A 12,861-nucleotide genomic window follows, 5' to 3' on the forward strand; every position below is an offset into this window, starting at 1 on the left:
TTCTACTTCATTACAAGACTTTTTTAAAGAGGAAAATGAAAACAGCGAATCAGACTTCTGGGGAGAGGAACAAGTGATTTTTGCCTTTTGAAAATGTTCATTTTAATGCATCAAGAAGTCGTATTTTGAGCAACAGTGAATACTACATCAAAATGTGCTTTTTCATTATTCTATTAATTGTGTTGTGTGAGAGAGTATAACATTTGTTTCCGTTAAGTTTCAGATTAAGGCACGCTGTGTCAAATGAAATAAAAAGAGGTCAAAGTAAAGCTAATAATGAAGTTAAGCTTGAATTAATGTCTTTAGCTGAATTTCCTTCATTTTTCTGTCTAGTTTTTAATGTATCCAGTTTTACATGGATACATTGTAAACATTTACATTGTTTAGGCAGTCAGAAATTGTCAAGCAGAACATTGTGAACCTTGTATCAAAATGCACAAAAGTAGTTTTAATTAATATGAGTGCGATTTTATTTTGTTTGGGGTTTTTTTCCTGTGCAGTTTTATTTACCCGTGTTCTTGTTTTGTTCAGTTAGCATTCACTTACTGGTAAATGCAAAAGCAGCTGCACTGGCTCACAAGCCTTTTGTGCCAGTATTTTCCTCTCTCCTTTCTGTTATTCTTGCTTTTTTAGAAGGGGTCTGGTATTTTACGACTTTTCTTCAAATATTGTAGTACTATAGGGGACAAAAAAATGTCTTTTTATGTAGATCAGTTCTTCTCAAACTCTTATTTCATCAGAACTGGCGATGCTAAGATAATTTCTCTACCTATCTGCCAGTCATCCCATGTTCAATGACAGCTCCTCATAGGCTTTATCCTGCTTTTGTGCAAATTAGCCAGACTGTGTTCCAGTGCTCACTTTTTAAGGAATGAAGTATTCATGATTAAAGCCTTGTATCTCTGAACAGCTGTGTAATTTTGGCACCAGGTACAACACACGGTTGGTCCTCAGTCTGCCACATTAAATGAAAATTTCTCTTCAGTTTTTCTGTGTAGATATGAATAGAAGACAGTCTTCATAATATTTCCTATATTGTCCCTAATTTTGAAGTTTGGCTTATTTTTGTGTTTTTCTCTTTGTGAAAGAAAGAGTCTAAAAGCCTTTTTTCACAAGAAATATTGTTAATATTCTTACATGTCAGCAGTGTGGATAGTGTGTCAGGCTTTACTTAGTCCTGTTAGAAGGGAATATCAGCTACTGAGTTTTCAATGTTTGATGTCTTTGTCCAAGACTACAAAGAAAGTCTGGAGGAAATAGGAAAGTCCTGTGTCTTGGAAATTTTTTTCATGTGTTTTTCTTTTATCTATAGCCAATGTATCCAGAATTTTGAAAAAAAAAAAATAGTGATCTGATTAGATGCCTATTCATGAATCCTTGAAAAGGCAGGCTAATCTTATAAAGGCAGATATTTGGTAATTTCTGAAAATTTATGGTATGTGAAGGTTTCTCTTTTTGAAGGTGCATTGAGGTGCAGAGTTGCTTGCTAATTCTAAAAACCTTGAATGCTTTTGTCTGCTAGTGCCTGGTTTTTGAAGCTGATCTGGAACAATCACTTCACTTCTACCATAGGTACATCTCAGACTGTGTATTTTTCACGTGTAGCATGCTTAAATTTTGTCAGATTGAAGGGGAATAATATTGGCTCATTAACTCCTCAATTCCTCTGTACTATGTGAATTGGCTTTGGAATTGTTCTGTCAATAGGCTTTTGGATTATTCTTTCTAACTCAAGGCTATAACTGATAAATGATGACATGCTCAGGGAGGGCTCAGTTGCACTGAGCGCTGGGGGGGGTTGGGTCCATGTGCACAGAGCCTCAGCGAAACTCTCCCCATACTGTTCACGTGGATATAATGTATTTGCTCCTTCCTTTGCTGTCTGACTTCACTAATACAGGTGAAGAGCCTATATAGCTTCCAGGGGACAAAGTCCAGGTATTGGAAGGATTGGTTGAAACTTGGCTTTGGCTTCCAAAAGAGAACTTTAAAAGGCGTCTTCTGAAGAAGACAGATGCTTTAAAATAGAAAAGTTAATATATTCAGAGAACTTTCTCCTTCTGGTGACAAACAGAAGCAAAGCGTAGTATTCTTTTTTTGTACAATCTCAATGCAACTTTTTGAGATGTATGGGAATTCTTACTACCTTTCTTCTTAGCTCTGTGGTCAGCTAAAGCAGTATAATGGCAGGAGTAACTCACTTTGTAGACCCTGAATAAAGGCACATTCTGCTACTCCTAAGTTCAAAGCTTTTCAACCTGATTTCTTAATCTTGCACAGCCTCATGACATAGTAAAGTCTACAGAGTTACCCTGGCTTAGTTCAGCAGAGTGTCTGTTCCTGTACAACTGCCATATCTCCTGCCTGTGTCGAATATCTGTTTTAACTTTCTGGCACTGGAATTATAGGTTGTTGTGACTCTTATGGAAACTAGGCAGATCTGCACTTTTAGAAAGCAGAGCGTGGTAGAGTGTTTGACGGAGTGCATGACAGTTCAAATATTTTAAAAATGTGGAACACTTTGTAAAGGAAAAAAATCATAATATGCATCTCTTTCTTTTTTTTTCCTTTGGTCAAGGCTGAAAATATTCTCTTTTGGACTTACTTCCCTTGACTCTTTAGCTTTCTGTATGTATTTTTCTTCCACTTGGCTAAATTATGCCAGTTGGATTTTAAATCTATCAAACATGATTACTGAGCACTGAAACCTATGAAGAGTGTAGTTGGTTGAGCCAAAAAGCAGAAATACAGCAGGTAAACTGCTCAGAAATTAGACGATTTGGACAGTAGATAAAATATTTTTAAAATCTTCAAGGAATGTAGTGATTATATAAACACCCTCTTGGAAAAAGTGTTCAATTCCAAGTCCTCTTGTGCTACTGTGTGAAGGCAGAACTTTTATCTTCAGATGCAGTTGTACCAATGACCTCTGAAGGAAGAAGAAAGGAATTGAAGATGAGGCAAAAGAATGGGAGAGAGCAGTCAGAAGATGCTCTAAACATCAAGCTGAGATTGACATCTCTAAAAATACAGGCTTGTGGCTGTAGTTAAACGCCTTGGTTTCACTGACATTGCCATACGAACATCACCCTTGGATCTTCTTCCAAGTGCTCTCATGTGTTCATGATTTTGGATGAGTTGAGGGTTCCCTTCCGCAGCCAGACGGAATGAGTAGAGTTGTCTTCAAATAAATGGCATAGTATTTATACCAAGTACCTGTTCCTTATAGAGGTGTAGGTGAATACTTTATTACAGATCAGCATTGTGCTGGTAGCAGCAATGGTGTGAAAACAGTATGTTGTGTAAGACTTCATATGGTTAAATCAAATGTGTTTGTTTGTCGTGTTTTCCAGAGTTTCTGAACCCTTCCTGGTAGGTACCACAGATAAAGCTAAACTGTATATACTAAGGTGTTGGTTTAATAAGATACCTATTTCTGTAAGAAAGAAATATGTGTTCTTCACTGTTTATGCAAGTAGCACTTGATCTATTTCCAATTATTTCCAGCTTATCTGTCAGTCAGTTCAGCTTCTTTTACAAGACACTTTACCTTGATGCACTCTCAAGCTTTCTGCATTTTCACTTTGAGCAGCTTCTCTGGCGTTAGAGAAGTCGCAGTTTACTTTTAAAGAATGCTTGGTTGCTGAGATAGCAAAATTTGACTGAATACTGGAGGCAATGCCTGGGAAGTGAGTTTTGAGCTCAAAAAATTTTATATTCTTTGTGAATATTTGCCTATAATTCCTTCATCCACTGAGTAGAACAGAAAAATGTAATGATATTTGTTTGGTTGTTGTTTTTTTTTTAATTGGGCCTCCCAGCCAAAATTTAAAATATTAAAATACTCTGTATAAGCTGCTTATGAATAAGAAGTAGGATAAGAATTATTCAGAACCGTGGCAATAGTTTAGAATCTAATCAATTAGCTGCAGTTACAACTCTTCTATGAAATGGTGTACCCACAAATGCAGTTGTTATGTGAAGCCTTGTTTGGATCTTGGTTGCACAGTTTTATTGTATTTTAGTGGAATTTTAATGAAATCATGGAAATAATAATGTCAGATTAGTCCAAACAAACAAGGAGTATTCTATTAGGTGAAGTTACTACAGGCTTATAGGAATACAAGTACCATTTGGTTTTCACTCAGCTGATGTTCTTTTTCAGAACAATGATATTATAGAATCAGCATGAAAACCATTGGTACTAATTACAACTACTATTTCACTGTATTGCATGAAGCATTTAAGCACCATGTAGTCTGAAAGATCTAATTTTACATATTCTCAAAGCTTTTTTTTTTTAATGGTAGTCATTTTAATTATAAGAATGTAATGGTACTATGATATTTTTAAAATATATTGAACCTTTTTCAGGAGAGATATAAACTTAGAGTAAATTAACATTAGTGGGACTGCCTTGGTTTAAACCAAAATGTAAAATGTAGCTCTCCAGATCGTCTTGTAAATGGTCAAATTTTGTGGATTTATGTCTTTAGTGGTGCTTAATCACTTTCTCTGTGTAGTGTTGTATTCATTGTCTCATTTTTCAGCTACTTATGTATGCTTAAGCTTCATCTGTATCGAAGTATGTTGTTAAAATAAAGCTAAATTTTCAAGGGTGGTTAGCAGCATAAATGTAAAAATACATGTTTGCAAATTCTCAGTTGTTTGGGTCTCTGTGTCCGCGTCTGTATATGTGTGTGTGACATATAGAAAAGCAAATTTAGGCAACATCAAACATCTTGTTCATACAGGCAGAACTTTATCCTGTGTAAAGTGGATATCTTTGGTTTCACAGTTTTTCCATGGATAAGCTTGAATGAGCTTGCTTAAATGCAGCTTTAAATCTTGACTGCTTGGTCGTAGTTCTCAAAGGACATTTATAAAATGGACACCGAGGACTGCCTAAAAATAAAACTAGTTCAATTTCTTTGAATTTTTTTCTCTTTTTGACTTAAAATTTATCCATAGAGCCAAATAAGACAATTTCACCTTCTCCATGTACAGCAGGTGTGACAGAAAGAAATGGTCTTTTTAAATAGCCATGACAGTCATAGTTATTGCAAAAGGGTGAATGAGGGAGAAAAATGAAAGAAATTAATTGGAAAAAAAGACTAGGAACAACAATGACTAGTAGCATGATAACTTACAGTAAAGAGAAAATTACTTAAACCATTATATGAAAGCCATGTCCTTATAAAAACTTGTAGTGGTAATGCCTTACATTCTGTCCTTGCTCTACATTATACTGGCAGGAGAACTCAAGTCTGTGTTCACCATTAAAATGAAATTAAACCTCCCTTACTTATCAGACCTAACATCAGATCTTTGACACTTTTTGAAATCAAAATTTTTATTCACGAAAAGATGAATAAACCTTTTTTAGAAATATACAAATCATGTAGATCTTTACATCTTGTTTTTAAGATGAGGAAGTTTACTTGTATCCTGAGGGTGGTGTATTCCTGTATTTGCCCTTCCTGAGAAGCCCAGTGAAGTCTTCTCCGTAGTGAGTCCACTGATTATAGGATCATGCCTAGTTTTTACACAGATCAGAAAATACCATATTTCAAGTGCATCTAATTTTCTCATATGCTTTTGAACTGCACAATTTACTAAGATCTTGAGTCTGTCAAATTCCCACCAGCATTCTTAGTTTGTCTTGGTCATTATTTTAATTAAACCTATTTTTCATGACAATACAAGGGACAAGGGGGAAATAATTGCCCATCAAAGTGAATTTTTTTTTAAGAAGTTAGACTCAGCAATAAATAATTAAACTGTTTAGAAGAGAACTTCAGTAAAAATCTAAATCCACTTTGAAGTATTGGAAAAGGCATAGAAGGAAGGTCTGCCCTTTGTTTCTGTCACTGTTTGTTCTTTTTTTCTTCTATGCCCTTTTCTTCTCGGCTCCCTAGAGGCCTTTGCTTACAGTGTGATGGTGACATTGTGTGTATCACAGAAAAGCAAATACAGTAGTTCAGTTGTAATCTTTGCTCCTACTGCCCACGCAGATTCATGAGCTCTCTTCCCTTAACTTTGTGTATTCGTAGCTGGAAAGCTTGGAAGGACAAATAAGATAGAAAAGGAAGCTATGTACCATATTGAGTGCCTGATATTCCTTGTTTTTCAAAGGTGACAAAAAAAATGTAACCCTGCCCCCAAAAAACAGAGTTGAAATGGTCCCTGCCAGGTTCCTACTGATTTTTCCTGGAGAAATGTTCTGGCTTAGATTTTACTTCCACTCAGTCTGTTGTCTTCCTGCCTAGCCCCCCTAATCTCCCACATCAGTCATAGGCAGAAGTGCTGAGCTTTCTGTTCCCTGAACTAGATTATGGAATTATACACCTGCTGAATAGGAGGTACTGTATTGATATTGTTGAATAGGAAGCAAGAGACTCAACTATGACTAAAAGCATTTCTGTGGGTGGCCTTGCCTCTGTGTCTTCACGGGGCTTTGGATTCCACAGCAGTATGTCTAATGAAAAAGAAGAATAAGCAGGAGAACTGAGCTCACTTTTCTGCAGAGCATTTATCTGGAGCACCTTTCTTGGGTGAAGCCCTGCTGTGGGCTTGCAGCTCCTAGGATGCATGCTGCTAGTGGTCAGTGCTGGTCAGACACAGTGTGAGAACTTCACTGTGCAAAACCTGCTGTCTCTGATTGTTTCAGATCACTTTGGTATTTGTCAACTGGCTGTTCAGGACAACTCAGATGGAAAATCTAATCTGCAAAAGATATTTACTGTAACATCCTGGGAACCATCTCAATGCCCAACACTTAGTGCTTTCTTTTTGTGTGTGGTCAAAGTTTCCAAAATATATGGATCTCCTCAGTGGGCATATATTTCTATTCATTATTTCCTAGTGCCAGTGTGAATGCTTTAGCTTCAGAGGGACTGAAAGGCCTTTTTACCCTAGTGGGTGACATTTTCATACAATTGAATATGCAAAACTGAGGTGTTGCATTGTACAAAAGCATCTAGATCCACAGAAGTCTGCTGGAATGAATAATAGAGCATGCCCACTGTGGACTGTGATGAGACAGTTGCTTGTTATTGTGTGAGACTGGATGTACCACTTTCTTTCTGCACTATGAGCCCATTTACTAGGCACTTTAGGCATCAGAAAGAAATGCTATAAGCATGATTGCAAACTGTCACTGCAAAGTATCTGTTGGAGTCCAGAAAATAAAATTAGAAACAAATTTTCTTCGTATTGAAGGCAAGGGCTATTGAAATTCATATAATGTAACCATACTAATATATGTGGTTATTAAGAGAGAAGGATTGTATAGTCATGCTATTTCTAAGCTATTTTCAAACAAGTCTGTCTCCATTTCCTGACTGCATGACTTTGAAAGAGCTTGTAAATAGGTTACCTGAGGTGGGGTGCTTGTCTTGTGTCTTTTTACTTGCTGCTATCACTGGTCAGTTTAGCTGTAACCTTATGACTTCTTTAAAAACATGAACAAAAAAGGACTCTCACGTCTGTATCTGCAGTTCTGCATTGTCTACTGCTCCAAGGCCAATACAGCTGGTCCATTGAGAACTGCTCCGGGGAACTCTTCCTCTAAAACTCTGCAGTCCTCAACCAGTATGAGTTCAGTATTTCCTGAAACAAAACTTCTTTTGCTCATTTCAAAATTAATCTGTTTATTTTATGGATCTTTGAACCAACCGCAGCTGATAACCAAAACGAAGAAAGCCTGGATACTTAGTATCATATTGCTAGTTTGCTGTGTATCTATTCCTGCACTTTTGAAACACATGAGCACCTTCTATTCACTTAGCTGTGGTGAAATTCGCTTCCAAGAGAGACCTTTCTCACTTCCTTCTGGGCTGGCAAGAGTTTCCTAAGTTACTATCCTCAACACTCCTGCTCTGTAACAAAGGCAGGTGTGTGGGTGGCTGACTTCTGTGAAGAGGGAAGCAGCCCCTGGTAAGGTAACTACATGTGTGTGCTTTCAACTGGATGCCCCTGGAAGGCATTCATGGGACACATTATCCCTGACAGTAACCTGCCCCATATACAGGCAGACAGCGGGGAATGAGAGAGGTGCTCAGTTTTGTTGTTTAGCAGTGTTGTCTCTGCCAGTTTGTGCAGAAATAGAACAGAAGGTTGTCTTGAGAGAGCTACTTTTTCTTGAAGTTTCTATACTAAGCTGAACTGCTATCTTTGATTCCAATCATCTTTTTTTTTTTTTTTTATGACACCTAGAGATAAGGATAAAGTGCATTCCCAAAACAGAGGAATTGTGCGGTGCATGTTCCAGAGCTGTAAAATTTCTTGAAAGCTTTGGGACGCTAACCTCGTGAAATCTCAACTTTGGTAAAAGCTGAATGCAGGAACTTGCCAGCGTTCACTTTTTCAGTTGTTATTGATCTTTTAAGTATTGCATATTGGATGCAATTTGTTTAACTTTTAACCTCCATCGGGTCTGATAGTGTTTAAATCGCCCAACTTGCTTAACAGGAGGACAAAAGAAGAGAGGGGAGAATGAGCTTGAACAGCAGGGCAGGCATGAAGACAACAAATTTAGCTGACTTCTAGAATTGCAGCTGGAATGTTGTGGAATTTGATACAGATGGAAAATAGAAGTCGAAAAGCACAAAATTTCCAGTGTGGGTGCCATTTTGAGTAGGCTGTGTGGGTGGAGAATGGTGCTAAATGCCAAGCAGGCAAGTAGAACCGAGAGTCTTTCCAACTAGTAACAGACAGCTAGCAATGGGGGGAGAGGGGGCTGGGGAAGTGGTTTAAATGTCTCAGTGCAGCTGTTTTGTCATAAATCACTGATACTTACCGGTAAAGCTCAGCTCATCTGCACTTGCTACTTTCTTGTCCATAGAGTTCTTTTCCACAGTAGTTTCAGCATTATTTTTATCGTATCCCTGTTTAATGTCTTGCTGTGTGTAACCAGATGGTTCATGTGGCTCTAAATCTTTTTTTGGTCAGACTATATGACATATAGCAGGTCAAAAGTGGGTTTGAGTATTTTGGTTAACTACCATTCTTCCGTATGAAAGTAGCATTACTTTTAAGAATGAAGTGCTGTTCCTTACAGAGTGGGCACATAATATTAGTGTTAGTGGACATCTCTGCTCCTGCTTTGTTCTCAGATTGTCGGTCCAAGTTCTGATGCTTTATTTTGGCATCAGGCCTAGGTCCAGGAGCAGATATTTTCATTTGCTCCAGATGTATTTCCTGTATGTTCACGTGACTCTCCTTTAAAAAAAAAAGAATGAGCATGCAGCAAATAATTTATAATTTTTAAAAAAGGTTTTCCCTCCAGTAACTTTTAAGAGGCAGTTCCCTGCCTTGAGACACATGACAATATTTAAGTTGTCTGGTATGTTATCATACAGAGGAAAATGGGAAAGGCAAAGTTATTCTGCTTGATAGTCACTAAGTATTGAGAGTATCCTTGTCTACCTGTCAATCAAAGGTGGTTCCAAAATGACCTGAAAGAATCTGTTGTTCAAAATGGACTTGTACCCCTTTGATGGTAGAAATCCTTTGTAATAAATGGTCCAAAACTTTTCTTCCCTCATGTTAGGTTTTAGATGAAGCTGCAAAAGGTTTTGAATATTTGTATGAATAATAGTTCTGGATCAATTTTGAACTAAGTGAGGGTCATTATTAGCAAAAAAGGTGTTCCTTAATTTTTCAGAAGAATCCTACTGATAAAATGCAGAGCACTTCTGTTGCAATGCAAACAATTTAACTCTGTCTGTGTGTGTAGGAAATGGGGTATAAGGGTTGTAATCACTTGGTTTTATTGTTCTAGGAGAACCCTTTTGTTAGTCTCCAGTTTATGAGAGGAATGTTGTAGTTCCTGCAGTCCTGTCCTCTACAAAAGACTACAAGAATCCCACACGGTAATATTTAAAAATCTACTTTCAACTACAGCTGGAAAATACTAACTTTTTGCATACTAAGTATGCTATATGTAGTGCATACCAAAAGTGGAAATGACTCAGTTCAACAAAGTTCCTAAGTTTATTGGTGGTTCCCTTCAGAGAGAACTGACACTGCAATATATGTGGTAAGTACCTCTGTGAAAGAAGCAGACACGTTCTTGTGTTTGAAATTTAGTATTTGAGAGCAATGTTGGGTGTGAGGTAGTAATTGGGAAGTTATTTGGGATGCAAAAGCAGTGAAATGGGGATGAGTCTTTATATAGGTAGAAAGCATAACCGTGTGTTGTTGTTCGTAAATAATATTAACATCAAGTTTTCCTTTCACTGAATTTTAAATTATAACTATAGGGCTTCAAGAAAGGAGGTAGTTTCTTCTTTTATCCTACACATATGTAAAGGATTTGGAATGCAGTCCTGGTGCTTGCAAGTTTTCCCACTGCAGCTGGTGGAGAGACATCATAATGCTGATGTCTGTTCACAACTGGCTGTGTTTTGAAATCATAGCCCAAGCAAAGGGAAATGCATAGTTTTACCACCTCTCCCAGCCATCGTCACAAGAAACACCGACTCAGACACACCTGTGAGTCAGAATTCCTCTGGCTTCCTTCCTGCAGCCTCGTAGTAGTAATTTGCCTCTTATTTCACCTATAACCTTTACTGCTGTTCTCAACCTCTGCATTGTCTCTCTTAATCTGAACAGGCAGCAGAAGTGAAACTAAGCTGTCTCTTACTGTCCTCGTCCAACCCATCTATTCTGAAAAGAGGGCAAGCAGTCAGAAAAGTACTCTTCCTCTGTGCTTGAGCGCAAAATTTGAGTAGACAGTAAAGAATTATAAAGGGATTTCTCTTTTTCTCTGAACTGGTAAGTAACCAGGTCATAAGCTACATAAACAGGAACTGGACTGAAGAAAATCAAAGGTCACGATGTTTCTTAAATGCGGTGGAGAATCTTACACAAGCAGCTTTGCTGAAGGATAGTCCTGTGGTTTATTTAAATTAGTTTCCTTCCCTCTTGTTTCACAGGCAGTTGTGCTGTTGACAGGGCCTCTGTTGTTGCATTACAGTTTTACTTTTCAGAACATAATTTGCTATTGATTTTTAATGTCCTCTTAAAAGCACTAACTCTTTCAGCTTATATTTTTTCTAACGTGAGCCATTTATTTCGGTGCTTTTCTTTTTTGGTTGTCTGCCTTAGTTCCTCTGAGGGGCCTGATAGAAGTGCTGAATTACCTGTTTTGCCAAAATATTTCAAGCTGCATAACTGAAATAAGAGATAATTTCAGAAGAAAAATAACATCTTTGCATTGATTATTGCAGTGGTAGAATACCTAATTAGACATGCAGACAATAATCTCTAATAAATGGAAAAAAAGTCCACTCTACAATATGTTTAGACATCAGTAAGAAATGAAATGAGTTAACAACAGGAGAAACAAATGGTCTGTGGTTAATTCGATCACTTCCTTTGCTACAGAAAAGCAATCATCAAGTTTTAGAAGGCTTATTCAGATGTGACGGGGACAACCCCTAAGCAACAGTAGCAGGAACATCCACCGCTAATCATTTCCCTTTGCCAGTTTTTATTCCAGTCCTGCAATTGTTCTGCTCACAAAAAGGAAATATGAAAGACTGTTTTGTTTGAGCAATGACAGTTGGACTAAATGTTCAAAAGTACAGCTGTTGAAACTTCTTAGAGATTTAAATTTTTATTAAAAATACTCTATAAGAAAATGCAACATATGTAACATAACTGGCAAACCTTGTGCTGAAGTTATCTTTTGCTTTTCTGTTATTAAACACAACCTTCTTCAAGCTGGGGAATACTGGAATGAGAAGTAAAGGTGTTAAAATGCTAAGCACCTTTTGCTTTAAGAGAACAGTGGGACAGAAAGGAGAATTCTAGACAAGTTTTGGTTTCTTAAAATTCAGCATGGTTTCAGCGTCCATAACATATGGATCTGATTTTGAGTCAGATGAAGAGATCAGAAAACTCATTAAAAAAAAAAAAAAGAAACATTTTATCATCTAACCCAAAATCTAGTAATGACAGTCTGAGGGCTTGGTCCTGGCAGATCTGAAACAACTCTGATCCTGTTTCAGTATCAAGTCTGAATTTGGCTGTTGTTCAAAATACAGATTAAGAGAGTCCATCTGTGGCAGATTTTTCATTTTAAACAGCTTATTCATAACTTGATAAGTAGAGTCATTATTTCCTCTTCACCCCACATGCCAGGGCTTTTATATTGTGTGGACATTTCATTGTGCATTAACTTTTTGGACACGAAAATGTCCTGTTTAAATTTGTGAATTCACTATGTAGAACTGTTCTTTCTCTTTTTAACCAGTTGAAGCATCTCTGCAAGCATTCAGGAATAAAACCTTAAACTGCTTTTCTTTGTACACACTTACTCTTAGGAGCTTGTTGAAAAGTTTGGCATTGTTGAGCAAACAATTCTTTGATATGTTCTGCTTAGGTTGAAAGACAGTCTGCCTGGATTAGATATTAATTCAGGACTTCTTGCCTTCAAGAACTTGTCTTCCTGAGCAGTTGACAGAGTCTTTGCTTACCTGACATCATCATCAGTGGGCAAGAAATTTTGCGGTAGGTGATTGCAACCCATTCACCAATGAAGCACACTGAAGTGGCTCGAGAGGAATAGACCAAAACTACACAGTTTTCAAGGTAAAAAGGGCAGAAGAGTTAGGTCCTAGGAATCCCAGAGCAAAAGTAGCTTCTGTAATGCAACGTGATGTCTATTGCTGTGGTGCTCTGTCAGTGGATACTAGTCACATCTTTATGACATTTAATGAAAGTTTTCAAAGAAACCTCTTAATCTGATTACTAACAAAAGATCAGCACTTTTGCTGATTGGTATCAGGCTTTCAGTGTAGCATCTATGCACTGCAAGAAGAAAAATGCATTGTTTGGTAGTCTGTGTTATAG

Source organism: Chiroxiphia lanceolata, chromosome 2 (assembly GCF_009829145.1).
Source record: "Chiroxiphia lanceolata isolate bChiLan1 chromosome 2, bChiLan1.pri, whole genome shotgun sequence".
In the NCBI taxonomy this organism is placed as follows: domain Eukaryota; kingdom Metazoa; phylum Chordata; class Aves; order Passeriformes; family Pipridae; genus Chiroxiphia; species Chiroxiphia lanceolata.